The sequence below is a fragment of the Salvelinus sp. IW2-2015 genome, linkage group LG23, assembly GCF_002910315.2.
Source record: "Salvelinus sp. IW2-2015 linkage group LG23, ASM291031v2, whole genome shotgun sequence".
NCBI lineage: Eukaryota > Metazoa > Chordata > Actinopteri > Salmoniformes > Salmonidae > Salvelinus > Salvelinus sp. IW2-2015.
In genome coordinates, this window is record NC_036863.1 from 18,404,963 (window position 1) to 18,432,874 (window position 27,912).

Here is a 27,912-nt window from a genome sequence, read left to right on the forward strand (position 1 = left end):
TATGGTCAGCCGTTGTGATCAGTAGATGTGTGGTTGTGGTCAGTAGATGTGTGGTAGTAGTCAGATGTTGTGGTTAGTAGTTTTGTGGTTGTGGTCTGTAGCTGTGTGGTTGTGGTCAGTAGTTTGCTCCTTGGAGTTGACTAGCTAGCCTGTTCAGTAGCTTCACACAGTTAGCTTTACCAGAGTTAGCTTAGTTTAGCCCAGCTACTGTACTGTAGCTGAATAAGTCCTCTCTTCCTGTCAGCTCGTCGTTGGTTGATGTTGGTGTAAGTGAGGACTTGGTGGACTGTGTATTCTTTAGGTTAGGTTTTACTTTATGTGTTCGCTCCTGTGTGCTGGTAAAGGGCACAGATGACAGACAGGTAGGATTCCAGTTGAGGTGGTTTAATAACGCTGAAGATGCACAAGCACGGAACAGCACCGCACAGTTTATGTTGTTTGGGTTGGTTATAGTTCTTTGTGGTCTGGCAATTTTTTTTTATTTTTGTGTTTGTGTGTGTGTGGGGGGGGGGGGGGGGGGGGGGTATATCAACAAGGACACACACTGGCCTTGGCTAACAATAAACGCTAACTGGTGGGAAAACAAGGATGGCTGGAACTTTTTCTCACTTGACTTCTCTCGAGCTGATCTTCTTCTCTGAGCTGGAGATCGGCCAGCATGCTCTGCTCCACTTCAGCGGTGGGCGGAGCTACGGCTCTGATATGATGAACTAAGATTACTGATATGATTAACTACAAATACTTCACAGCCTTTTGTACAGTTGGCGTGGGAAGATGGTCAATTCAGTCTGACACTCAAACCAGCTTGCAAACAATATAAGCATAGAGCTCTCATCTAATTGGCCAGTAAGCCATCAATCATAAATGTAACAAGATATAGGTCATGGCTAGAAGGCATCCAGCTTTTGTCAAATTAAAGTCAGATTCGATTTTTCACGGCAGGTTAGGACAATTAACGTAGCAGGTTGGGAGAATTAGGTTAAGGTTAGGAAAAGGGTTAGAGTTAAAATGCAAAAAAATATATACTTTTGACGTTAACTTGACAAAATCTGGAGCCCTTCTTCTTCAAGGTTTATTGGAAATGTACACTCATAAGGTGTATTTGCGCCACCTACTGTTCGGGGTAGTAAAAAATACCCCAAATACAAAATATGTTTTGGATGAACAAATTCACACTAAAATGTGCAATGTATCACTTGCGCTATAAACACAACAAAGTCCACCTTCTTCACTATTAGTGTGTCGGGATCCTTCTCCTGCATGGCATTCACTGCAGACTGTGGGACATCCACTACCATGTCCTCTACTCACTCCTTCAGCTATTTTCACTGCCTCCACATAGTAGACCTGCTGGATGGCCCTGATCCTAGCTACTGCAACCTCCTTCATCCGTACAGGGCACTCCGGGAATGTGATTCCCATTACAACATGCTTCATCTAACTCAACTACTACATATTTATTCCTTCAACAAACACTTGCCACATGTCCAAACTTTTTACAATTGTAACACTGCAGCGGCTTCTGTACATACGATCTCACCGCATATCTCACATACCCAGGTTTTTACATAAGTTGGGAGAACCACTTCATCAAATGACAGTAAAACCGATAGGCTTTGCTCCTTCTTTGCGTCTTTCATTCAATTCAAGGGAAGTGCGTCTACCACTCCTGGAATGTTATCCCTAAACCACACAGCCTCTATGTCCAACAAGACACCAGAGATGACACCTTTAATCGGTGCCCTACTCTGAAAACCATAGCTTTCCACATCATTAGTCGACATGTTGAACCACAGAGCTTTCTCCTTTTGACACACACGAAATCAACATCAAACCGCTCCTGTCCTGGTCACTCTGACAAATTTCTAACTTTAGCCATTTTTACTCCACTCTTCTTCACCATCGTCCACTCATTCTCACCAACTGTGCTGGGCCAAGAGAATCACACAATACTTCCACCATTGCTCCTCTAGTCCTCTATATTTTTGTCTGTTGCTTCACCAACTTTTTCTCAATTTCGTCCGCATATCTGGATCCCTTCTAGCCATACCCTGATATATACAGTGGCGAACCAACCGAACACTTTTTCGCGGCAAGGAGTTCCTATGACTCGGCCCTTTCAAACTAACAGTTGATTGGCAGTATTTTCTGGCCATTGGTCTGAGACTGGAATTTATTCGTTTGAATAATAGTCGTCATGGTAACGTTCGTGTTCAGACTCCATTTTGTTAGCCACTTTCCTTTTTCCCCTAAATGTTTTACCTTCCCGCCAGAATAGTAAATTCACTAATCATAGCAATGACAGAAATTGATTCAAATAATCAAAACTGTTGGTTATAACGTAGCGGCTGTGCTACAACAGCGTTAAGTGAGTACGTTGGTGGGCTGTAGTTTATAGTCTGCCCGGCCGGTTCGATGCAAAGGTTTGGGAACACGCGCCATTTTGTGAAATTTACACAAAAAAGCCTTAAAGAGAACAGGGTCTTCAGGTTTGTAGTCGTCATTTTTAATCATGATTTGGAAGCAATGCTGCTCTCGTTACAATTAATGTGTCGATCAGCTAACAGTATACATGCCTAGCTGCATCGAAATGTTGGTTTCCCTATGGTCAGATCGAATACGTTTCTGCCGTTGACTGCGTTGGCGAGTTGACTGAGAGGCGCTGTTGATTTGGAAAAAGAATTGACATCTATTCAGAGGAGTGAGGGTTGTACGTTGGGAAATCTGGGGGGCTCGCTCCATGGAGAAGAGACTATCGCCGTAAATCGCCTTATTAAGGCATTGGAGATTGATTGTAAATGAGGATATTTTTCTGGAATAGGAAGACTGACAGGCAGCGACAAAGGTAAGTTTGCGCTGTAACTTTGACTAGCCAGTCACATTGCTGTCATTGTAAACAGACACCGCAAGCTAGCCAGCTAACGTTATAGCTGGCTTTAGCGCCAAATAAGGTAGATAGCTAGCTAACGTTAGCTGTTAAACGGTCTAACCAACGTTATAGAATGTTCACTCTTTTGGTTGGAAAACGTGCACCCCCATATAAATGTAACAATTAACATTAGGCTTATGTATCGTTAATCACATTGCTAGCTCGCTAACTGTTTAGGCAATGCTGGTGTAGTTGGCTAGCTATGTCACTTTCCATTGCCACAGTTAACAAGTTAGATAACGTTAGAAACCTAGCCTTAATCCATTCCAGTAACGTTAGGTTAGCTAGCTAACGTGTTAACTACTTCAATTCAGCTGGCTAACTTGGATAGTTAGCTAAATGTGAAAACATAGCGTAGCAACTACAAATGTCATTCCGTGGAAGGAAGTATTGCTAGCCTACGTAATTTTTTTTTTAACAAGCTAAAGTTAGGTCATGTTAAGTTAGCTATCTACGTGTGTGCCACACTTCTAGCTAACGTTAGCAAGCCTGCTAACGTTACTAGCTACCTTACGTTACTGCTTGTTAGCACGTAATTCAACGTAGCTAAGCTAGCTAACATTAACCGGTCTTGTAGTTAAGTAACACAATTGACAAGGTAACGTAAACTAGCTACAAATACACCTCAAGCACATGGGTTCAATAGAGACTATCTCAATCATACGTTGCCCTCCAGCTAGCTTGGTTTGTGCAAAAATACTAGCCAGCTGGTTAACTTGACATGTTGTCAGTTGCCACAGAGATGCGGGCATGGATTGATGGCCAGCTAGTCATAGGGATGTGGAGTTTAGCCACTTCAACGCATTCTGTCTTGATACTGCGTTATCAACTAGCTAACGTATTTAACTTGGCCTGTAACGTCAGTTAATGCTAACTAGCAAGATAGCGAATGTTCATCCGGTCCCTCGATAGCTCAAGTTTGCGTCCATGGCCTCCCAACGGCTTGAAAGCCTTCTAGCTAGTATAGATGGGAACCGCATAGGTTCACTTTGTTTAAAAAAAAAATGTATTAACAGGCACAAGGTCATTACTGGGTACGTTCATAAACACAATTGAATGCGACTAAGTGTGTCCTGTGATGGAGTTGGCTAGCAAAGTTTGATAGTTAGCTAACATGTTAGCCCTGGGTCGGCAGGGTAGCCTAGCTAGTTGGGCTAGTAACCGAAAGGTTGCAAGTTCGAATCCCCGAGCTGACAAGGTACAAATCTGTCGTTCTGCCCCTGAACAAGGTAGTTAACCCACTAGGCCGTCATTAAAAATAAGAATTTGTTCTTATATTACTTGCCTAGTTAAATAAAGGTAAATAAATAAAAAAATGTTGACCAAGTGTAATCATGGCCATTGTTCAATTGGACTGATGGTAGACACTGACTTGGCTATTTACTAATTGAAATTGAATGAGGAATTTCGAAGTTGGCTATTTACTAATTGAAATTGAATGAGGAATTTCGAAGCTGACACGAATAGTTGAATGTAAGTTCCACATCACGAAATGAACATTACACAATTGATGTCAAAAATATACACTGACAGAAGCAGCAAGTTCAGTAGGGAAAACAATTATAACATAATAACACACAGAAATACAAGCCTTAGGTCATTAATATGGTCGAATCCGGAAACTATCATCTCGAAAACAAAACGTTTATTCTTTAAATGAAATACGGAGCCGTTACGTATCCATAAGTCTAAATATTCCTGTTACCTTCAATGTTATGTCATAATTACGTAAAATTCTGGCAAATTAGTTCGCAACGAGCCAGACGGCCCAAACTGTTGCATATACCCTGACTCTGCGTGCAATGAACGCAAGAGAAGTGACACAATTTCACCTGGTTAATGTTGCCTGCTAACCTGGATTTCTTTTAGCTAAATATGGAGGTTTAAAAATATATACTTCTGTGTATTGATTTTAAGAAAGGCATTGATGTTTATGATTAGGTACACGTTGGATCAACGACAGTCCTTTTTCGCGAATGCGCACTGCATCGATTATATGCAACACAGGACACGCTAGATAAACTAGTAATATCATCAACTATGTGTAGTGATTATGATTGATTTGATTTTTATAAGTTTAATGCTAGCTTGCAACTTACCTTGGCTTCTTACTGCATTCGCATAACAGGCGGGCTCCTTGTGAGGCAGGTGGTTAGAGCATTGGACTAGTTAACCGTAAGGTTGCAAGATTGAATCCCTGAGCTGACAAGGTAAAAATGTCTTTCTGCCCATGAACAAGGCAGTTAACCCACCGTTCCTAGGCCGTCATTGAAAATAAGAATGTGTCCATAAATGACTTGCCTAGTTAAATAAAGGTGTTCTAAAAATTWAAAAAAACGGCGTCCAAAATTACCGATTTCTGATTGTTATGAAAACTTGAAATCGGCCCTAATTAATCGGCCATTCCGATTTAATCGGTGACCTCTAGTGCGAATGGTATGGATGATCTCAGGTTGTTTGAAGTTTAACTGGTGGGTCAATCAGTTATCTTGTGACGCTATAGGCTAATTTTATTTAAAGGGGCTTCTGGTTCATTCATGGCATGGTTAGTTTCTTGGAAACAGAATGATCTCAGGGACACATTCTCTAACTATCTAGGCTACTTATAGAACCATTCTATGCTGAGTGTACTTTACAGTAAACATTTACATTCTCCCTGCCTCTCCCTGCCACAAAAAGTGTCACCTGTGTCCCAAGATTACTACCAGTAATTTCTATGCTGGTTCATATTTGACTGTGTATGGGTGATATCCGTGAAAGTAAAAACAGCTATTTTCAATAACACGAGTGTAATAAATGGATTAGCTTACATCAAACTATTTGTGCGCTTACATGGGCAGAAGTCAGCATGTTGCTATTCTGGATGGCCAGATTACTGAGCAAGAATGACAAACTGTCATGTAGGGAATCGTAAGTGGCTCGTTTCAGCTTGTTTCATCTTGTTCATGATACCATGTCTTGTTTTTGAAGTGTTTTGATGGATTTCATATCAATGTTAACATTTGCTAGCTAGCTAACCAACAACTGTAAGTATGTATTTGAGACAAGTGCTCATTGTGTGATTATGAACTAAAAAAAATAATAATAACATTGTAGACTAAATATAGCTTGTCAACAATGTAAGCAAACTGTTTTGCCCCATAGTTGCACTTGCGTTTGTTGCTAAACAACCAACCATTTATGAACATTAATGAGAATGGCTTGTGCACTTACACATATAATTTATTAAACCTTTATAGCTCTTCATTAGACAGAATCTCAAAGCGCTTGTAAAGCAAAATAAACATTTTTAAAAGTCTATATCGGCTACAACATTAGCTAGATCAAGTCTGTTTGAGTGCTTCTTCTACCCAGGTTACACGTGTGCACGTAAACGGATGTTGCTGCAACAATGTTGGAATGGTTTTAAAATGTATCTAGGCTTAACCTTTATTTGCTCCATATCATGATCGGTTGAGGTTCCATGACTCTCTTTGATTGAATGTCTATTTTTAAGTAGAATTGTATACTTTTCTCAAGTCCTCTCTTAGCCCTGCAATTGACCCCATGTCAAGTCCTGCCCTCCTTACCTCCTGTTTCTACCCAGTTCAACATTTTGTCAGGAAGCTCAATAACCAATGGAGAAATACCCTCTGATCTCAAACTGTGTTTTTAATACACAATGAAATTATACAGACTGCCGCTTGCTATTCAGGAGATTCTGGTATGTTGTGGTGGACTGTCATTGAAATCACTTCACTACTTTTCTAATAATACATCAGTGATTCATATTTTCTGCAAACATTCTGAAGAAGTAGCCTATGGCAAGGGAATATGCCATTGTTTTGTGTAGCCAGTTAGCATGAGGAAACAGTCATGTATAAAGGCTTTCACAAAAAAACTTCCCTATTAAATGTTGACTACAAAGTAGGCCTACGTGGCAAAATTATCATGATGACTTGTATCAATCTGATGGCCATTTGTTATGCAAACTCACCTATCACAAGTCTTTTGCTAGGTTGGTACCTGAATTCAAGGTAGACTCAGTGATATGATGTAGATGCAGAAAGTAAACAGAATATTGGGTCAATTTCCGCAACAACTAAGAGCGTTGAAGCGCAAGGCTCAACTTCTCCTCTGTTTTGGTGCCCAAGCTACCACACTGTAAACGGCGTGAAGCGAACCTATGCACATGCGTAGATACTGTGTGTGTAACTGAGAGCAAAGTCTTGATATTTTTCCCAGACCTCAAGGTTCTCCTGGTGTGGTTTAAGCATTGTTGTGGACCATTTTTGGGGTGGCGGGTCAGCCAGTCAATCAAACTTCCAACATTATTTGATAAAGGCCTGTTTTTTGGGTTCTGGGATCTCCCCAGATAATTTTTGTGTAGAAGGACTGAAGCTCAGTTCTTACATTTTACTCAAATTAATGAAAATGAAAATTTATACTGACACCATGTAAAATATAATTTCCACCTCCAGAAATGTGTCCAATAACATATTGGGGAAATTATTTAAACATATTGGACAATGCAAATAGCTTATGCATGGTCCATCTTATCAGGTATGCGATTAGCAATAAGCATTATCACCTGTAGCTAGTGGTGCAACGGATCACAAAACTCACGGTTCTGATCACGGATATTTAAAGCAAGGAACTTTTCAATGTTTAAATAAAATATTCAATACTCAATTGTTAAATTAAAGTGCAATATGAGGCATGATACCTTTTTCCTTTGAACAATAGTGAATGAAAAATTAGCCTGTTTCCACATATAAAAAAAGTAAAAGAAATCAAAGCAGACCTGAGCTTATAACTTCAAATTATTTTTCAAAAAGATGAGGATGTCAACATTGTCTGGGGAGAGGGTAGACCTCTTTGCAGTCACTATGTCCCCTGCCGTGGAGAACACTCTCGCTAGGAACGGAAGTGCCAGGTAGTGTCTTGCCATCATGGTAATGTGAGGGTATTTACACTCATTGCTTTTCCACCATGCCAGTGGATCACCATCCACTGGAATGCTGCCTTGTAGGATGCCACCTCCTCTTTGATGGTGTTGGCAAACGTCTTGCCTGTGTACTTGCTCGCAAAGGTCTCCCCGAAAAGCTCCTTCATGGCCAAATTATATTGTGGAGGAGATGCTTCTGTGACTGCTCCTGTCGGCTCTGTGGCTTGACCCTGCAGAAAAAATTACTTGATCTAACAAATTATTTATTTTCATATTTCATAGAACTGTAATTGTGGAAATAACTTTTAATAAAAGCCATTATTATTCCAAATAAAAAAAGGATGATTCTAATAGCAATAGCGTAGACTAAGATTAGACTGCAGTGTGTATATATATATTATTTAAGTAATTCACTCATTTTTTTATTTATTTTTTACGTCCTCAGTGGCCACAATCTCAGTGGTGAGATCACTATGTCCTCTGGCGTAGCGCAGGGACTTGAACAGACAGGGACTTGAACCTTGGATCCAGTGCAGTAGATCTATGAAGGTAGTCCTGTATATTAGGGAGGTATCTGGGGTAGAGGTCGACCAATTATGATTTTCCAATACCGATTATTGGAGGATGACAAAAAAAGCCGATGCCGATTTATATTTATATATAAAAAAAATGGGGTTCAGATCCTCTCTAATGGCAGCCTTGACATCTCTAGTGATGGTGCTGTCTTCCTCACTTGGAGCCATGGATTGTAGAATCCTTGTTTTCAGAGGTAGGATCATGGACACAGGTTTACGGTGAAGTTTCAGTTCTCAATAGGGTTGTAACCGTTTTGAGGGGTTTGAGCACCTGGAGGACCTCCTCTGCCACTTTCACGTCATCAGACAAGGTGATGATGTCTTAATTTTTTTCCTGAGTCTTGTCTGTCAGTGCAGAGTATACAGCTGCCTGCTGCTCAGGATAGCGCTCCAACATGTCATAAGTGGAGTTCCATCTTGTTGTGACATGGTGTATGAGCTTGTGGGTCGGTAGCTGTAGCATTTCTTGCTTGGTCTTAAGCACATGAGCGGCTGTTGTGCTTCGGTGGAAAAAGGAAACCACCTTCCTGATCCTCCCAAGGAGGCTGTCCATCTGGTTCACTGAGATTCCCCTTTGGGATGCTAAATTGAGCTTGCTTTGCACATGTGATATCTGTGGCCCCAGTCCAACTTCTATCACTGCATTTACTTGGTTCTTAGCAATATCCCAATCACCACAGATAATGCCATTGGGCCTCCCTAGCTTGCACTCTGCTACTGCTCCTAGCAGTACCTGCGCCAGATTTGTGCTTGTGTGACTGTCATATAGGGGGCGTGTCTGTAGCATCGGACTGTAGCATCTCCCACTCCTCTGTGGTCTAGTGAGCAGTCACAGTCACGTAGCTTTCCGTTACCCTGGAGGTCCACCCGTCTGTGGTGAGGGCAACAGAGGATGCCTTGGATAATTCGTCGACAGTTTTTATATTTTCCTGTTCATAAAGATCTGGCACGATCTTCATACTGAAGTGGGTGCTCAAGGGGATTTCGTAGCGTGGCTCAAGCACTTTCACCATATTTTTGAACCATTTGTTTTCCACCAGAGTATGGCCTCATGTCTGCAGCGATAAACATCCCAATAGATTTGGTGATGGCTATAGCCCGGTCTGATTCTGCAGCAAAGGGCTGCTTAAATGCCGCGGTGAGAAGTTGTCTCTTGGCTGAGTTGGCTCCCGTCACTGACACACCAGGGTGATGACGCTTTAAATGTGTGGCCATGCTCAATGTATTTCCATGATCATACGGCTTACTTGTGGCACAATGCCTACGCACCCTAATGGTGTTGTCCACCACCCTTCTTCCGTCATCATATTTGATAGGGAAGCCAAAAATGCTCCCATACATGAGACTTAAATGAAGCGGGAGGCTTTTCCAGTTCTTCAGCTCCTGCGCTAGCCATGACTGTCACCGCTCTTTTTTCTTTGCTTTTGGCAACGCGAGCATCCAGGATTAATTCGCTGGGATTCAACATGCCCCGTTCACGTGAACAGTACACACAACTGCTTTTAAAAAATCAAATCAGGCTTCAGAGTAAAACACAGCTTGCATCTGTCTCTTTTCACCGCCCTTCTGCGTCAAGATTTAGGGAATTATTACTTTAAAAAGTAACAGCGGCAGTAAAACTGTATTTCACACTATGATGGTTAAACTTGGCAATTGATCCGCGGTTCACATGCGTGCCGAACCGTGGTGGGTGATCCTTACGGATCACAGATCAACTACAGTCCATTACACCACTCCCTGTAGCCCAACTGATGTAGCGTAGTCAGGGCTTGGCGTTCATGTTAATTTGTCAGTAGCACAGCGGACCAGTACCAAGTAAAAACTACTTGCCCCGAATGAGAATTACTGGCCAGGGCCAAGTTATTGCATGCAGATTTTCAATCGTGGGTGATTTCATGTTTCATTTGCAGTCTGGGCAAGTACCTTAAAAAAAWTTAAAATTATAATAATAATAATTTACATTTTTAAAATATTATAGCCAACCATAAATCTGATGTACACTGATTGTTTGTAAAATAAAACCATTCCCCCTCAATGATGACAGTCTATATTAAACAGTTTTTTAAAATGTAATATTCCTCTCCAGAAATGAGCCCAATAAAATATTAATGAAAATAAAAATATCTATGGTCCATATCAGGCAGGTTTGATATTTTAGCAATAAGCATTATCGCCTGCCTGATGCAGCATTGTGGCTACATCAGGCAGGTTTGATATTTTAGCAATAAGCATTATCGCCTGCCCGATGCAGCATTGTGGCTACATGGCTGAAGCATGGGGTTGCTCCTCTTCATTGTTTACCCCAATGCGCTAATCATTAGCTAAATGAGACTCAACATATGGTCTTGTTGCTTGTTTACTGTTGTAAAAATAAAAACTCCCACAGGCACTAATAAAACCATGTGATTTTGTTTTTGTGTGTGTTTTATATATAGTGTAGGTTGGGTAAATATAGGCCTACAGTTTTCTTGCCAAAATAACTGTTGTATTTTCCAGAGATTACAATTAGGACACATTTATTTCTGTTCAGCAATCAGCTGGACGAGAGAATGCCAAGAGTGTGCAAAGTGTGGCTACTTTGAACAATCTGAAATATAAAATACAATTTTATTTGTTTAACACGTTTTTGGTTACTACATGATTCCATATTTGTAATTTCATAGTTTTGGATCACTACCGGCTGTATGCGAACGAGTGATGCGCGTTTGGAGAAATACTGGCTGTATCCAATGCTCAGCTAATCGTTCACATAAGTACAGAATGCAGCACGCGACTGAAGAGAGAGACAACCAATTTGCTAGTTACAGCATTAGCGAGCGCTCTGGAAAGACAGCAGAGAGTGGAAAGGCGGTTTGCCAGTTACATCAGCGCGTCCCCTGAACGATAACGAAGAGGTCGGTGAGAAGCCTGATGCATACTTCATGAGCTGTAACCGAAAAACAACTGGCATTTTTGGAAAGTTTGAGTTGAGGGAGAAAGTGTGGTGGAACAAGTATTGTTAGCATTGTTAAGTATCTTGCTAGCTGAATTCAATTCTCTGTTAGCTAGCCAGAGAAATGTTGAGCAACATTAGCCAATTTAACTGATCAAATAATTGAGTATATGGTGTGAAAATTTGCTGGCTAATGAAGTCAGACTTCTAACGTTCGCTAGCTAATGTTACGTCAGATGAGCTAACATTAGTAACCTAACCAATTCGCTGTAGTATTAACTGGTATACGACTCCTTGCCGTTCCTCAAGTTAGAAAGTTTTAGTTGCTTATTGGATCCTGGCAATCAGTGTGAAATATGAACGAACTAACTACTATCTGTGAACTGTTTCCCCTCTACAGTATGTGGTTAATTTTCAGAATGAGAGAATTAGGTGAAAATTAGGTGTTGCTTGTTAAACAAGTGGATTCAGGGATCAAGTGGAGCTGGGCCTGGTTTGAGCTGGATGCCACTATGGAGGTGAAAGGAAAACCACACACTTTTCCCCTTTCCCACTTTTTCAATACAATGGATAAAAAGGGGTATGCTTGGTGTACTCTCTGCCTGAAAGAGATCAATTATGCCAACAAAGGGTATCATGCTCTTCTGGCACATTGTAGAACAGATGTCCACAGGCAGAAAGTGTACAATGTAATAATGTGCAGTGTAGCCCAAAGATGTTGATTTTGTTGTGTTGAACTTGACAGTATCGTGTGTGTGATTGATTGAATATCAAATTTTTACTCAGTGAATGTTATTTTTGCACACATGTAGCCTTGTGCACTTGATCTACGTCTATTATAGTGGACAAAATAATAAAGCAAAAATAGAATGCTTGTTAGTTTTAGGGATGTATGATATCGGAATTGGCCGACATTAGCTAAAAATGCCAACAATGGTGTCGGCCCAATGTCTAGTTTAAAGCCGTTTGAAAAACCGATGTCAAAGCTGATGTGCATACCTACAGTTGAAGTCAGAAGTTTACATACACCTTAGCCAAATAAATTTAAACTCAGTTTTTCACAATTCCTGACATTTAATCCTAGTACAAATTCCCTGTCTTAGGTCAGTTAGGATCACCACTTTATTTTAAGACTGTGAAATGTCAGAATAATAGTAGAGGGAATGAATTATTTCAGCTTTTATTTCTTTCATCACATTCCCAGTGGGTCAGAAGTTTACATACACTCAATTAGGATTGGGTAGCATTGCCTTTAAATTGTTTAACTTGGGTCAAATGTTTTGGGTAGCCCTTCACAAGAAGTTGGGTGAATTTTGGCCCATTCTTCCTGACAGAGCTGGTGTAACTGAGTCAGGTTTGTAGGCCTCCTTGCTCTTACACGCTTTTTCAGTTCTGCCCACAAATGCTCTATGGGATTGAGGTCAGGGCTTTGTGATAGCCATTCCAGTACCTCGACTTTGTTGTCCTTAAGCCATTTTGCCACAACTTTGGAAGTATGCTTGGGGTCATTGTCCATTTGGAAGACCCATTTGCGACCAAGCTTTATCCTCTCTGGGATATGTGGGACGCTAGCGTCCCACTTGGCCAACATCCAGTGACAATGCAGATCGCCAAATTCAAATAAATTACTATAAAAATTAAACTTTCATGAAATCACACATGAAATACACCAAATTAAAGCTACACTTGTTGTGAATCCAGCCAACGTGTCAGATTTCAAGAAGGCTTTACGACGAAAGCACACCAAACGATTATGTTAGGTCAGTACATAGCCACAGAAAAACAGCAGTTTTTCCAGCCAAAGAGGAGTCACAAAAAGCATGAATAGAGATAAAATGAATCACTAACCTTTGATGATCTTCATCAGATGACACTCATAGGACTTCATGTTACACAATACCTGTATGTTTTGTTCGATAAAGTTCATATTTATATCCAAAAATCTCAGTTTACATTGGCGCGTTAAGTTCAGTAATGTTTTGCTTCCAAAACATCCGGTGATTCTGCAGAGCCACATCAATTTACAGAAATACTCATTATAAATGTTGATGAAAATGCATGTGTTATGCACATGTATTTATCAACATTTATAATGATTATTTCTGTAAATTGATGTGGCTCTCTGCAGAATCACAGGATGTTTTGGAAGCAAAACATTAAACTTCTCCTTAATGCAACCGCTGTGTCAGATTTCAAAAAAAGCTTTGCCGCAAAAGCACACCATGCAATAATCTGAGTACAGCGCTCAGAGCCCAAACAAGCGAAAGAGATATCCGCCATGAGAATTTGGTTCGCTTAGCTTTAGGATATTAATTAGTGGAAAGATTGTCTGCTCCGTTTAGTTTGAAAAATATGAATAGTTAGGAGGGCAGGCAGGTATTTTAGTTTTTATTTTAAGTTTATGTTTAGTAAATTCGCTAGGACGAGAGATTATGATTTTGTTGAACGTAGTTGTTACCACAACTAAAAGGGGAATGAAAGCTTAGGTGGTTTCAGGAACTAAGGTGTTAGACACTGAACCATTGCCCAGAATTTATTCTGCACAGCAGGCCGAAATAGTAGCATTGACTAGAGCCTGCGAAATAAGAGAGGAGAGAAAGGTTAATATTTACACAGACAGCACATATGCATTTAAACCATACAAAGCAGCACAGATAAATCTTAAAGAAGATAGGACAATTGACAGAATTGTTACAGGATAGCCAAGAACGAACGCCCCAGAAAGAATTGGACATGTGGAAAAAGAAAGGGGAAATCCTACAAGATAATGTCTGACATAAGGATAATTTACTAATCTTACCAAAGTCACTGTTTAGATATGTGGCAATATTGACACATGGGCAGAGCCATGAGGATTGTAGGATGGTAGAGCAGGTTAGGAAAGACTTAGTGGCATATGGGATAACTGCTTAAATTCTTTTTTTTTAATTGGTAGAATATCCATTCCAACAATTGGAAATGGACTTCATTGAACTATCCTGAAGTGAGGGAAATAAGTAGTGTTTAACAATAATAGATAAGTATATTAAATGGGTATAAGCGTTCCCAACTTACTTGGCGGACACGATTAGGGTAGCTAAAATATTAGGTCCAGATATTATCCCTAGATTTGGTTTACTAGGATCTATTTCTTTAAACAATGGATTACATTTTAGCTAATCAGGTAGACCATATAGAATGCCAGAGTTAGGGAGACCAGAACAAGTAGAAATAGAACATGCCCTAGCAGAACACATGAGGTGTTTATTAACCATACCCGTATGTCCAAGATTTTGTGTCCAACAGGTGAATTACAGAAGAAGGTGATTCACGCAATCCAACCAGGAGACTGGGTGTGGATCCAATCCCTGAGGAGAAAAGACTGGAAACAGCCCCGTTGACGTTTATTCTTAATAACACATCTCCAGATGGATCAGTGACCAAGGCCCTGGCCGGTTTAACCACATTGGCTAACAAGTTAGCGGAGAACTCTGGGGTGGATACCTCACTGACTGGGTGGTTCGATAGTATGTTTGGAAAATTGAACATTTTTATAATCACCGTGTTGTGGGCTGCATTCACCTGTGAGTGTGATGTTGTGTGGTTGCTGTTTGATTCCGTGTGTGAGAGGTTTAATTACCAGGGCTCTGGAGAGGTCGAGGTTGGTGAGATACGGACCGATTCCGAGCTCCGACCAGTGGGATGACAAATACATGCCTCCAAATCTAGTAGATGACTCTGATCACTTCACGAGGAGCCCATGCTGGATGAGACTATCATCAATGTTTAGACAGACTGTTTATTTAATGAAGATTATAATGAAAATCCTAAAAAGAAGAGTTATAATTGGATATAGGCCTAGAACAGTCTTTGAGGAGTATATGAAGTAAATACATGTATTCATTTTCTGATAAAGATTGAAGTATCACTGTAATTTTTAGTCAAAGGGGGATTGATAAAGGAATTTATATGTTTAAAGTAATGACTAAAGAATTCCACCCTGAAATCATATAATTGTATGTTGTGTGTTAGTCATAATTCCATAATATGTGTGTGACTAGACCATTGTGTTACTATGTAGTAATGTGAGAGTTGAGACAACAAAGGACTGAACTACAGATGACCTTGTTGTAACTCTGAAAACTGACAACAGGAAAGAGGGCCCTTCCAAGGCCTCTAATCTAAGGAGAAAAGTGATAAAACCGTGTGTAAGTAGGTGGGAGTTATAAAATGACTTTTTGCATTTTTGACTTCAGAGCTCTCTGAATAAAGAACTAACCTATTGCAGACTGGGGGCTTTGTCTAATTCTTCATTAACCAGGGTCTTACAAACTTCTGGGAATTGGTCAAAGCTATAGTGATAGTTGAGTTCAACCATTGGGATAAACATTTTCGTGACAGTGATGTGGGCTTTTGCCGACTGGTCTACATATTACCAAGTCCAAGTAGGCGCTATTTTTCAGATGTTGCCCAACCGGAGTTACACAGTAATATGTGTTGAAGCTGCTATTAGCTTTGACACATACTTACTATGGAACGCCGTTTGGGTCTTTGCGTGTCAAAAAAGATAGTAGCACTGTCAAAGCTGTACAAAAAAGTCTGCAAACCCCGGCCACGAGCGATGTGTTTACAATACCGTGTTGGTAATAAAGCATTATTTGTTTGACCGTAACTTCTGGGGTAGCTAGCTAGCTTTCGCTTGGTACCTAGCTAGCACCAATACAACCAGCCTGAAAACAATGACCAGTAGAAACTGCAGTCATTTTCACTATTCTTAGCAATGATTTAGGAATCCTTGTAAGTATTAGCTAGCTTGCCACTTGTTGTTCGCCTATTAAAATTGAACTGCAGTTCATGACAATCAATAGCTAGCCAGCTACTTAACCCTGTTGCCCAAAGCTAACATTATAAGCAGCCAGCTAGCTTCATCTGGCTAGTGAGGCTCGACCAGATTTAGTTATCTGTTGTGAAGATAGCCATAATAGTGTAATTTGTGGTTTGCCTTCAAAATAAAACTATGTCGTTGACTGATGCAAATGAATACAAATAGTAGAATTATGCCATAATTTATTTTGAAGGCTAACTGCAAAGTCCACTATTGTGGCTAATCCTTATCGTGGCTAGCTTCACATAGATGAGTCCGACCACCATTATTCAAATAAAAACTGTCTTATAATTTAGGGTTATTTTAGATGACACCTAGCTATATAGTTAGCTAACTATAGCTACTGAAACAGATTGTCGTTTTGCTATGATTTTGGGGAAGAACATTGTTAGCATCCATGAGCTAGCTAGCTTTTATTTTTTCATGACCAGCACTAAGTGCGCGAGACAACTTTACCAGCATCTATGAATCGTTGTGACGGTGTAATCAATAACTAGTCAAAAATGTATGAACTCGTTATGTGACGTGCAGTCATATTCAGGTCCTGATTGGTCAGTGTTATCTCCTGATCATTTTTCTTTTTTGACATGCAAATACCCAAACGGCGTTCCATATAAATCCTGGTTGAGAATGAAACGACTGAACAAAAGAACAGCACAGCAAGTAAGTGAAAGAAATAGGTTTTGATTATGTTTTACTGGTAATAGGGACATATGTAAATGCCAACAAAATAACTTTTTGGTGTGTGTGTAACCTTTATTTAACTAGGCAAGTCAGTAAAGAACAAGTTCTTATTTACAATGATGGCCAAACCCAGACGACACTGTGTAAATTGTGCGCCGCCCTATGGGACTCCCAATCATGGCCGTATGTGATACAGCTTTGATTCGAACCAGGGACTGTAGTGACGCCTCTTGCACTGAGATTCAGTGCCTTAGACCGCTGCGTCCATGTGTTAAGCATTCTTGTAAAGTTAAATAGTTAAAAGGCTGGCAAAATTCTTAATATCGGATATCGTTTTTTTGGGGGCAAGGAAAATATCGGATATCGGTCATCAATGTCATATCGGTGCATCACTAGTTATTTTTATAGATACATGTGTGTGATTATTAAAGGCAGAAATACGTAAATAAGTTGTCAAGTGATGAACAGGCACCAGCCTGTAGCCCAGTATGGCGTCCGGGGTATGGGCGTCGAAAGGAAAGCAGTGGGTGTGTCAAAAGCGCTATGCTATAGGTTAGACYGTTTTGCTTGAGCAGTGTTTTTTTATAAAATCAATACCACACACCAACCGTACATTGAGCTACTGTACCCCGAGAGTTTAGACTTCCGTTTTGAAGCCAGAGGATGAGTCCGAGTCGTATTTCACTGTTTTACACACATAATTGTACATTTTCAGTTATAAAACTGACAATTTATTTTTTATTAAAATAACTGATGGGTGTACGGTTGCTTCCTGTGTTGTATGCGTGAGCTTCCTGTGACTGTCACCCTGATATTGGCTACTAGGAAGCTACTTCCCACCACATTACCGAACAGTAGTGCTTATCAAGCGCGGGAGAAGTGCACGGTGTTGCTGTTCATGCACTCCCCATTGAGTAGTAGACTATGTATCCAGGGGCGAAAATCTGAGATCAACCTTGGAGGGGACAATTACATTAAATTTTCTCAAGAGCAATTCCTGAGGGGGACACCAAAAGTAGTGCTGTAACACATAGCATACGTTGTTAAATGTATATTGAGGAACCATAATTCCTACAACTGGATAATTGATAGGTACAGTAGTTAACTGAAGGGTTTTCCCAACTTGTTCAAATGTTTAAATCATTATAATTCTACTACTAATAATAGTTATAGCAGTGCTCCTTACCAGTCCAGTATGTATGCAGGTATTCGTACTTACAACCAGCAATATCAAGAAAGGTCAGTAGGTGACAATGTACTGTACACTGTATGGGTGTAGTTTTCATAAATACAATGAACATGGTGTGATCACATCTAAAAGAATCTCCATTGAGAACCATCACAAAAGTTGGTCTCCGTATTGAATTGACCTTTTAATTTGACTTTTTCTGATACATTTATATAGTCATTAAATATGTGCACCTGGCCTGAGTTTTACAAATCTTTGCAAGAACAAAAAGCTTAAAATAAGTACAGTTCTAAAAGCAAAATAACTACTTCAATGAAAAACCAAATAAATCTAACAAAATATCCTTCAGTCAGTGTCTCAACTCTTCAAACAGCAGCTATGGACAAGTATGTCGCACAAAGTATGCAATTTTAAATAAAATAACATGAAATAAAATCATTTGTAAGTGTACTGAAAACTACTAAACAAAAGAACAACTATCAATTACACATGGGTTCTCAAACAGGGGTCCATGGACTAATTGCAAGGGGTCCCGTGAAAATAAAAAGTGTAATGAATGTAGTCAGTACCACAAGGTTTCCAGTAAGTTTACATATAATATAGAGGGTGGAGGGGCCCTGAGGACCGCTCAAAAACCTTGCCTGCCTGCCTCAAAATATGCAGGGGTTCCAGTACCCCAAAAGGTTGAGAACCACTGCTATACACACTACTGAACAAAAGAACCGAGCATATGTTTGCGGGTTTCCTCAACAACACATCAGTTGGCACTTTCGCAATGCCCTCGCCTGTTGTCTCCGACACCCTGTTAGCCCAATAAACTCCTTGTGAGGACAGGTCATGGTCAACATAACGCAGACAGACATTCTCCTGTTCAGCACCAGAGACATCTTGAGTACCATCAACAATTAATGAAAATTGTTACAATCGGAAGAGACCTAATCTCAGCTGCAATGCCTCGAATGACTATTGGCCATGATGTTCAGAAATTTCATTCTGTGCTTTGGGCCTGTGTACATTGGGGTACGCCCTGTTAACCACTTCAGTAAAATGGGATCATCCTCTTCTGCCCTAAGTTTCAAAATCTGGTATAAATTCCCATGTCATCCGTGTGGCCTCTAAAGGCTTGGTCCCTGTCTTACTACATGCCGCACCGAACTAACAATTTTCATCAAGCAATGCCTTGCGTCATCCTGCTGTTTACCCCACGCGCTGGACATAAACTGTACACTGATTGGATTTAGCTGGTGTGCTGTTACAATTACAAAGTGGCGTGGGTTTGGCAATTTTGATGTGCTGTGAATTTTTCAATGGCTTTCTCCAGTTCCTAAATCCTGCACTAATGAAGGCAGCATCAGCTCTTTGGCCAAAAGATGGCTGGCTTGAAAACCCTTGGCTACAGTGAAAACACAACACTCCTTTTATTGATGGATTTAATGTAGCCAGGGGAAATCGCGAAACCATCTCTCTTGAAACGTCAACACTCTGTTGGCAAGGTTTGCGGTTCTATAAATTGTGGTGTGGCTGATAGGGTTTTGTGCCATCACTGTGGTAACTGGACAATGCGTGTGCCACTGTCCCCTATACTGGTGCTGCTGGCTCAAGGGTGACACTTGGTCCTGCCGTGGCTGTGACACTGTCCTCTGAAGTCTCTCTCCCTGGCTCTTCCTTCACACCCTAACTGACTCAGTCTGTCTCCTAGAAAATAAATAAGGTGTTTTGCCGTACTCCTAACTTACCGGTACCAAAACTACACAATTAATCACAACAGCAATACCATGCCGTAAACAAATCTTAGTTTAGTCACCAGTTTAAGTTGAGAGTGGGGGTATCCATGCATTTTCAATTATGTCCCTATTTTACAAGTCAAAAAAATTTAGAACCTTTCATAATGTTGCCAAAACAAGACTCAACAAACTTACCTGAGACTCCCTGTCTGCCAGTCTGTCCCTGCATATCTGTCCCCAGCTCTGCTGTCTGTGTGCCATCTGTTGCCTGCTCTGCCTAATGACATCATTGTGAAACATTTCCATTAGCATTTCACTTCTTTCTTATGAACATTTTATCAACTAGTCTTTGAGATATTAGGATACTAGAGTTCTTACTATGCGTTTTGGTGTACTGACAAATACTCTTGATGTCCGTCTTCTTCTAAATGTTCGCCATTTTTCTACCTGGCTGGCTGGCTGGCCTAGCTGCACACACACACATTTACACAACACATGCTGCAACCTTTTGTAATTTAAATAGTTTGTTTCATATTGGCTGGCTTCCAACAATAGCTGAATTTGTAAAGCTAGCGAGCACCAATTCCGTTTCTGTGTGTTTGCTATAATCTTTGCTACCTGGTTAAATAAAGGTAAAATAAAATAAAATAAAAAAAGTTCACTAGCGACAATTTATCTTTTGCAACGAGACCATTATATATATTACAACTGCGACCTGGCCAAGATAAAGCAGTACGACACAAACACAGAGTTACACATGGAATAAACAAACGTACAGTCAATAACACAATAGGAAAAAATCTCTATACAGTGTGTGCAAATGAGGTAAGATTAGGGAGGTAAGGCAATAAATAGGCCGTAGTGGCTAAGTAATTACAATTTAGCAAATTAAACACTGGAGTGATAGATGTGCAGAAGATGAATGGGCAAGTAGAGATACTGGGGTGCAAACGAGACAAAAAAAATGGGGATAAGGTAGTTGGATGGGCTATTTACAGATGGGCTATGTACAGGTGCAGTGATCTTTGAGCTGCTCTGACAGCTGATGCTGCTCTGAGTCTCCAGCTTCGGTGATTTTTGCAATTCGTTCCAGTCATTGGCAGCAGAGAACTGGAAGGATAGGCAGCCAAAGGAGGAATGGGCTTCGGGGGTGACCAGTGAAATATACCTGCTGTAGCGTGTGCTACGGGTGGGTGCTGCTATGGTGACCAGTGCGCTGAGATAAGGAGGGGCTTTACCTAGCAAAGACTTATAAATGACCTGGAGCCAGTGGGTTTGCGGACGAATATGAAGCGAGGGCCAGCCAACGAGAGCATACAGGTCGCAGTGGTGGGTAGTATATGGGACTTTGGTGACAAAACGGATGGCACTGTGATAGACTGCATCCAATTTGCTGAGTAGAGCGTTGGAGGCTATTTTATAAATGACATCGCCAAAGTCAAAGATCGGTAGGATAGTCAGTTTTACGAGGGTATGTTTGGCAGCATGAGTAAAGTACGCTTTGTTGCAAAATAGGAAGCCGATTCTAGATGTAATTTTGGATTGGAGATGCTTATTAATGTGAGTCTGGAAGGAGAGTTTACAGTCTAACTAGACACCTAGGTATTTGTAATTGTCCACATATTCTAAGTCAGAACCGTCCAGAGTAGTGATCCTGGACGTGCGGGCAGCGATCGGTTGAAGAGCATGCAGTTGGAGGCCACGGAAGGAGAGTTGTATGGCATTGAAGCTCGTCTGGAGGTTAGTTGAGACAGTGTCCAAAGAAGGGCCAGAAGTATATAGAATGGTGTCGTCTGCGTAGAGGTCAGCAGCAAGAGCGACATCATTGATGTATACAGAGAAAAGAGTCAGCCCGAGAATTGAACCCTGTGGCACCTCCATAGAGACTGCCAGAGGTCCAGACAACAGGCCCTCCGATTTGACACACTGAACTCTGTCTGAGAAGTAGTTGGTGAACCAGGCGAGGCAGTCACTTGAGAAACCAAGGCTGTTGAGTCTGCGGATAAGAATGTGGTGATTGACAGAGTCGAAAGCCTTGGCCAGGTCGATGAATACGGCTGCACAGCATTGTCTTTTATCAATGGCTGTTATGATATCGTGTAGGACCTTGAGCGTGGCTGAGGTGCACCCATGCCCAGCTCGGAAACCAGATTGCATAGCGCAGAAGGTACGGTGGGATTCGAAATGGTCGGTGATCTGTTAACTTGGCTTTAGAAGACCTTAGAAAGGCAGGGTAGGATAGATATAGGTCAGTATGGGTCTAGAGTGTCTCCCCCTTTGAAGAGGGGGATGACCGCGGCAGCTTTCCAATCTTTGGGGATCTCAGACGATACGAAAGAGAGGTTGAACAGGCCAGTAATAGGGGTTGCAGCAATTGCGGTGGATAATTTTAGAGAGGGTCCAGATTGTCTAGCCCAGCTGATTTTGTAGGGGTCCAGATTTTGCAACTCTTTCAGAACATCAGCTATCTGGATTTGGGTGAATCAGAAATGGGGGAGGTTTGGGCAAGTTGCTGTGGGGGGTGCAGGGCTCTTGACCGGGGTAGGGGTAGCCAGGTGGAAAGCATGGCCAGCTGTAGAAAAATGCTTATTGAAATTCTCAATTATTGTGGATTTATTGGTGGTGACAGTTTCCTAGCCTCAGTGCAGTGGGCACCTGAGAGGATGTGCTCTTGTTCTTCATGGACTTTACAGTGTCCCAGAACATTTGGGAGTTTGTGCTACAGGATGCAAATTTCCTTTTGAAAATCTAGCCTTTGCTTTCCTAACTGCCTGTGTATATTGGTTCCTAACTTCCCTGAAAAGTTGCATATCGCGGCTATTCGGTGCTAATCCAGTACGCCACATAATGTTTTTGTGCTGGGCAAGAGCAGTCAGGTCTGGAGTGAACCAAGGGCTATATCTGTTCCTGTTTTTTTTTAATTGAATGGGGCATGCTTATTTAAGATGGTGTGGAAAGCACTTTTTAAAGAATAACCAGGCATCCTCTACTGACGGAATGAGGTCAATATCCTTCCAGGATACCCGGGCCAGGTCGATTTGGAAGGCCTGCTCGCTGAAGTTTTAGGGAGCGTTTGACAGTGATGAGGGGTGGTCGTTTGACCGCAGACCCATTACGGATGCAGGCAATGAGGCAGTGATCGCTGAGATCCTGGTTGAAGACAGCAGATGTGTATTTAGAGGGCAAGTTGGTCAGGATGATATCTGAGGGTGCTCGTGTTTACAGATTTGCAGTTGTACCTGGTAGGTTAATTGATAATTTGTGTGAGATTGAGGGCATCTATCTTAGATTGTAGGGCGGCTGGGGTGTTAAGCATGTCCCAGTTTAGGTCACCTAACAGTACGAGCTCTGAAGATAGATGGGGGGCAATCAATTCACATATGGTGTCCAGGGCACAGCTGGGGGCAGAAGGTGGTCTATAACAAGCGGCAACGGTGAGAGACTTGTTTCAGGAATGGTGGATTTTTAGAAGTAGAAGCTCAAATTGTTTGGACACAGACCTGGATAGTATGACAGAACTCTGCAGGCTGTATCTGAAGTAGATTGAAACTGCCCGCTTTAGCAGTTCTATCTTGTGGGAAAATGTTATAGTTAGGAATGGAAATGTCAGGATTTTTGGTGGCCTTCCTAAACCAGGATTCAGACACCGCTAGGACATCTGGGTTTGCAGAGTGTGCTAAAGCAGTGAGTAAAACAAACTTAGGGAGGCTTCTAATGTTAACATGCATGAAACCAAGGCTTTTACTGTCACAGAAATCAACAAATGAGAGCGCCTGGGGAATGGGAGTGGAGCCTAGGTGCTGCAGGGCCTGGATTAACCTCTACATCACCAGAGGAACAGAGGAGGAGTAGGATAAGGGTACGGCTAAAGGCTATATGAACTGGTCGTCTAGTGTGTTCGGAACAGAGAGTAAAAGGAACAGGTTTCTGGGCGCGGAAGAATAGATTGAAGGCATAATGTACAGACAAGGGTATGGTAGGATGTGACTAAAGTGGAGGTAAACCTAGGCATTGAGTGACTATGAGAGAGGTTTCGTCTCTAGAGACATCATTTAGACCAGGTGAGGTCACTGCATGTGTGGGAGGTGGAACAAAAGGGCTATCTAAGGCATATTGAAGAGGGCTGGAGTCTCTACTAGAGGTCAACCGATTATGATTTTTCAACGCCGATACCAATTATTGGAGGACCAAAAAAAGCCGATACCGATTAATCGGCTGATTTCTATTATTTATTAATTTGTAATATTGACAATTACAACAATACTGAATGAACACTTATTTTAACTTAATATAATACATCAATAAAATCAATTTAGCTTCAAATAAATAATGAAACATGTTCAATTTAGTTTAAATAATGCAAAAACAAAGTAAAAGTGCCATGTAAAAAAGCTAACGTTTAAGTTCCTTGCTCAGAACATGTGAAAAGCTGGTGGTTCCTTTTAACATGAGTCTTCAATATTCCCAGGTAAGAAGTTTTAGGTTGTAGTTATTATAGGAATTATAGGACTATTTCTCTCTATACGATTTGTATTTCATATACCTTTACTATTGGATGTTCTTATAGGTACTTTAGTATTGCCAGTGTAACAGTATAGCTTCCGTCCCTCTCCCCGCCCCTACCTGGGCTCGAACCGGGAACACATCGACAACAGCCACCCTCGAAGCAGCGTTACCCATGCAGAGCAAGGTGAACAACTACTCCAGGTCTCAGAGCGAGTGCCGTTTGAAACGCTATTAGCGCGCACCCTGCTAACTAGCTAGCCATTTCACATCGGTTACACCAGTCTAATCTCGGGAGTTGATAGGCTTGAAGTCATAAACAGCTCAATGCTTGAAGCACAGCGAAGAGCTGCTGGCAAAACCCACGAAAGTGCTGTTTGAATGAATGCCTATGAGCCTGCTGGTGCCTACCATCGCTCAGTCAGACTGCTCTATCAAATCATAGACTTAATTATAACATAATAACACACAGAAATACGAGCCTTTGGTCATTAAAATGGTAGAATCCGGAAACTATCATTTCGAAAACAAAACGTTTATTCTTTCAGTGAAATACGGAACTGTTCCATATTTTATCTAACGGATGGCATCCCTAAGTCTAAATATTGCTTTATATTGTACATCTTTCAATGTTATGTCATAATTATGTACAATTCTGGCAAATTAACTACGGCCTTTGTTAGGAATAAATGGACTTCACACAGTTCGCAATGAGCCAGGCGGCCCAAACTACTGCTTGCACGCAACGCAAGAGAAATGACACAATTTCCCTAGTTATAAGAAATTCATGTTAGCAGGCAATATTAACTAAATATGCAGGTTTAAAAAAGATATACTTGTGTATTGATTTTAAAGAAAGGCATTGATGTTTATGGTTAGGTACATTGGTGCAACGACAGTGCTTTTTTCGCAAATGCGCTTGTTAAATCATCACCCGTTTGTCGAAGTAGGCTGTGATTCAATGAGAAATTTACAAGCACCGCATCGATTATATGCATCGCCGGACACGCTAGATAAACTAGTAATATCATCAACCATGTGTAGTTAACTAGTGATTATGTTAAGATTGATTGTCTTTTATAAGATAAGTTTAATGCTAGCTAGCAACTTACCTTGGCTTCTTGCTGCCCTCGCGTAACAGGTAGTCAGCCTGCCACGCAGGCTCCTCGTGGAGTGCAATGTAAGGCAGGTGGTTAGAGCACTGGACTAGTAACCGGAAGGTTGCAAAAACGAATCCCCGAGCTGACAAGGTAAAAATCTGTCGTTCTGCCCCTGAACAAGGCAGTTAACCCACCGTTCCTAGGCCGTCATTGAAAATAAGAATGTGTTCTTAACTGACTTGCCTAGTTAAATAAAGGTGTAAAAATATATATATATATATTAAAAATCGGTGTCCAAAAATACCGATTACCGATTGTTATGAAAACTTGAAACCGGCCCTAATTAATCGGTCGACCTCTAGTCTCTACAGTGAAATAAGACAATAATAACTAACCAAAACAGCAATGGACAAGACATATTGACATCAGGGAGAGGCATGCTTAGCCGAGTGATCATAGGGACCAGTGGGAGGCGAGCTGGAGAAACGGGGATTCAGACAGCTAGCAGACCGAGGCTAGCAGAAGGCCTTAGGGAGGACGTCGCGACGGAAGAAGTCTGTTGTAGCCCCCTCATGCGGTTACGTTGGCAGACCAGTCGTGTTGGATTGGCAGGGCTCCGTGTAGGCAGTAAAAGGGTCCAGGGCAATTGGCAAAATAGGTATTGTAGCCCAAGAAATTGGCTGATCCTCTTCAGCTAGCAGTCCGATATGCTCTAGACAGCTAGCGGGCCGCGGCTAGCAGGCTAGCGGATGGGCCTTCAGGGTACGTCGCGATGGAGGAGCCTGTTGACACCCTCGGGTGGGTTACGTCGGTAGACCAGTCGTGGTGGAATCGGCGGGGCTCTGTGTCGGCAGTAAAAGGGGTCCAGGCCAATTGGCAAAATATGTATTGTAGCCCAAGGAGTGGCTGATGGACCTCTTCAGCTAGCCGGGGGATGGGCCTAACACGAGGCAATTTCCAGGCTCACTGGTGCTTGCTTCAGGACAGAGACATTAGCCAGGGGGTAGCCACTCGGATAGCAGCTAGCTAGCTGCGATGATTCAGGTGAAAAGGTTCAGAGCTTGGGGTAAGAAACCGGAGATGTGGAGAAAGAGCAGTCCGGTAAGCTCTGGGTTGAAACGCGCTGTGCAGACTGGCAGGAGTTGACCAGGCTAAGGTTAGCTGATGACCGCTAGCCGTGGCTAACTGACTATTAGCTAGTAGCTGGCTAGCTTCTGTTGGGCTTCTGGTTCTAAAGTATAGAAAATAGCAGATCCATACCACATTGGGTGAGGCGGGTTCCAGGAGAGTATGTTGAAACTGAGGTTAAAATAGAAAAAAAGATATACACTAAGGGGGGGAGAAAAAAATATATATATACACGGACACAACAAGACGAAGACAAAGACATCTGAACTGCTACACCAACCCTGGATAGGGATGGTTATCAGTATGTATTTATTGTGCAGGCTGCTCTCCTACTTTAAATAAAATCATGGGAGGGGAAAAAATTGCCACTAGCACCTTAGAGGCTGCTGCCCTATATACATAGTCTTGAAATCACTGGCCACATGGAACACTAGTCACGTTAATAATGGTTACATATTTTGTATAACTCATCTCATATATGTATATACTGTATTCTATTTTACTGTATTTTAGTCCATGTCGCTCCGACATTGCTCATCTAAATATTTATATATAATTAATTTACTTTAGATTTGTGTGTATTGTTGTGAAATTGTTAGATGTTGCTGCACTGTTGGAGCTAGAAACACAAGCATTTCGTTGCACCCACAATAAAATCTGCTAAACGTGTGTGACCAATGAAATTTGATTTGAATAGCCAGTAGAAAGCAGTTCGGCAGGCACGTCAATACAGCACTGGTTGCCGCCTTATCGACTCGTGCAGCCCAATCAGTCACACAAAATCGGTCTTGAGTGGCATCAAATCTTCCCAATTAGCTTATTTGCTTTCCATACACCGACTCCTTTCGACACACCCTTTCTCCGATCGCCATATTGGGCTGCAGCTACCCATACTTTGCCAGGTTTGAGTCTTAAGGCTGTCATTTGTGTATTTATGATACCTCCTCCCGTGATTTATGAATCAATTAAAACTGATGTAGCTATGGTTTCATTTGACCTCTGGGGGACTGTTAGTCAACTCCACTTTAGTTGCCACTGATCTTCGGCACAGTTTTGAGGTAAAAGACATGGCCTTACTTTTTCTTATTTTTTTGTTGCGAGATTACACCTGCCTGTCAAGGAGAAATTGGAGTTCCAGTTTACTGTAAAAGCAATCGTAAATGTGCTGTCTCAGCCTGGTTGGATTTCCCAACCGCATACTCATGCGGTCTAGTAGAATCAACTAAGAGAGCGTTAAATTGTGCATTAAAAAGCTGATATGGCTTTTGTGGAGATTGTATTGGCGCAGTCCAAAATGCTCCCCTCTATTAAAAAGAACAATAGCATTAACTAAAAGTTAATAGTAAATTATTTCAAA

General features: G+C 41.4%; 1 protein-coding gene and 1 long non-coding RNA gene across 2 annotated transcripts in view; both read left to right on the plus strand.

The window, feature by feature from the left end:
- Positions 1 to 2,851: 2,851 nt before the first annotated feature.
- LOC139022887 (uncharacterized) lies at positions 2,852 to 15,629 on the plus strand. The gene is made up of 2 exons (XR_011473956.1): positions 2,852 to 10,575; positions 10,640 to 15,629. It is a non-coding gene; the product is annotated as an uncharacterized lncRNA (long non-coding RNA).
- A 1,249-nt stretch (positions 15,630 to 16,878) lies between these two features.
- The window catches only part of LOC111950872 (dual specificity tyrosine-phosphorylation-regulated kinase 1A), a 35,320-nt gene continuing 24,286 nt past the window's right edge, over positions 16,879 to 27,912 (plus strand). The window contains exon 1 of the mRNA XM_070434407.1: positions 16,879 to 16,890. The gene's annotated coding sequence lies outside the window, so the exon portion shown is untranslated. The remainder of the gene's footprint in view (positions 16,891 to 27,912) is intronic.